General features: G+C 50.4%; 1 non-coding gene across 1 annotated transcript; it reads right to left on the bottom strand.

Annotated features, from left to right (window-relative positions):
• Positions 1-1,177: 1,177 nt before the first annotated feature.
• On the bottom strand, positions 1,178-1,326 carry LOC112407725 (small nucleolar RNA SNORA57). Its single transcript, XR_003004820.1, has one exon. It is a non-coding gene; the product is annotated as a small nucleolar RNA SNORA57 (small nucleolar RNA).
• Positions 1,327-2,052: the final 726 nt, after the last annotated feature.

Raw genomic sequence — 2,052 nt, 5'->3', positions numbered from 1 at the left:
CACTTTCTATCTGCTTCCCTGGCAGCTTTGCACGAGAGCTAAGGACTTCCATGCTGCCTTGAGGAAAGGGGTTGGGGTGTGGGTCCCAGGATGCCCTTCTCATAGGAGCGAGGGCTCTTGGGTTCCTGCAGGATCAGGACCCTGCAGGAGTAGTGATTCAGTTGGGGCAGGGAACTTTCTCTTCTCCACTGGACAAGCCTTTCCTAGGATTGCTCTAAATTCCATTGATTATTTTTTTGCTTTGCCCTGGAAACACTTTTTATGTAAGCCTTCTCAGAAAGTGACAAATCGTGGAAAAATCCTCTTGGATACGGATTCAGCAAAGGCAGAGATGGCACATCTTGCTCTGTGGTGTGGAGGCCATCCCCAAGGCTGCGCCAGAGGCCAAAGAGCTGGAAAATGGATGCAGGTGGCCAGGCTGAGTCACTGCAACTCTCCACTCCTAAGAAACCATACATAGCTTCACGTGATATGGAGGGAGGGCAGAGGGGGGGCACTCAGATGTGTCTGACAACCGAGGCAGGAAGGGGAGAATTGGACAAGGAGGAGAAATGTTATTTCCCTGGAGCAGGAGAACACAGTGTGCTTCTCCCACCAGGAGGAATTTTCCTGCCTAGGGCTCCGTTCTCTCCCATGGCTGAGCTCTCTGGGATAGAACACTGTGACTTGACCCCAGGGACCCTGCAGTGGAGGTTCCTGCTGCTATCATTCTTGACTTTATAGGACACATTTGGGGAAGCAGAGTCCTGCCTCTGTTCCCATATGCAGAGCTTCCTGAGCTACTTCTCCAGGGATGAAGTGCCTGCTTCTGCTCCTCATTTCTTTGATTTATTTCTCCCCACTTCCCCCCAACCCTGGTCTCCTTTCTTACATCTTTATTTCCCAACTCTACCTCACAACCACCTGACGCGGTTGGCCACAGCTGTAGAATGTTGATGGTGGGAACAGAAAGTGAGGAAAGAGCAGAGAAGCTTCTATGCACCTTGACCCAAGAAGGTACCTCTTCAAGCTCCAAGGTTGCAATACTCAGTAATCAAGGAGAAGGCACAGGGTGCAGATGAACTTCTGGTGGGCCAAGAGAAGAGGGGCAGCTGTCTCCATGGGCACACTTGATACAAGACCACATTTTTCTTTTTTTTTTTTTCCATTTTTTTCTTTCTTTTTTTTGTTTTTCCCCCTGTGTCCCGGCGCTTGAGGATAGAACCTGCGAAATGGAAGCCGCTGGTACCGAAGACATGACGCCAAGGGGGCCGGAGCCCTTTCCCTCTACCTCCGTACATTACGTGGACCGGGACCGCACGCCCGATCCCCGCCAAGAAAAGGAGGGTAAGACCACTTTTAAGGTGGCATGTTGACAGGACAGTTGTCAAGATTATAAAAAAGAGAGATTAATGGAAACAATGTGGAAAGCACAAGCATCAAAGAGGAGAGATGGTAGTCAACATGTGGCCCTGGTGGTCCTTCTTCCTCGCTATCCTCTCCCATCCCCAGGTGCTTCTCCCTAAGGTTAAAAGCTATCCCCCTCTGGGGATGAGACAATGTAGGGAGCCAAGGCAATGGCTGTTGAAAATGCAGTCACAGAGGTTTCTCTGGGGCGCCTAGTGGCCCAGGAGTGGCGGACACAGGAGCTCTGGATGCCTCCCCCTTTCTTTTTTCTCCACTCCTTATGAGTTTTATGGAGTTAGCACAGCAACCCTGGACAAACACTCCAATGGCTTCTCATCTTTCTCGGAGTAAAATCCAAAGTTCTTATCACTAACCTAAGACCCTTCGTGACTTGGTCTCCCACTGCTTCTCCTACTATGTTCTCCCTGTTCACTCTATTCCAGCCACACTGGCCTCCTTGCTGTTCCTTGACGATGCCGGCACGTTACGCCTCAGGGTCTTTACATTTGCTGTTCCCTCAGCTTGGAAAGCTTTTCTGAGACCTGTGTGGCTCACTCCCTCATTCAGGCTGCTGTTCAACTGCTACCTTAACAGAAAAGTTTTCTCCAGGCATCCTCCCTAAATCAGACACCTCCCTCAGTCACCTCTCCAGACTATCCATCCCTT

Source organism: Neophocaena asiaeorientalis, unplaced genomic scaffold (assembly GCF_003031525.2).
Source record: "Neophocaena asiaeorientalis asiaeorientalis breed wild unplaced genomic scaffold, Neophocaena_asiaeorientalis_V1.1 scaffold504, whole genome shotgun sequence".
NCBI classification, from domain to species: domain Eukaryota; kingdom Metazoa; phylum Chordata; class Mammalia; order Artiodactyla; family Phocoenidae; genus Neophocaena; species Neophocaena asiaeorientalis.
This window is presented reverse-complemented; position numbering and strand designations above follow the sequence as displayed.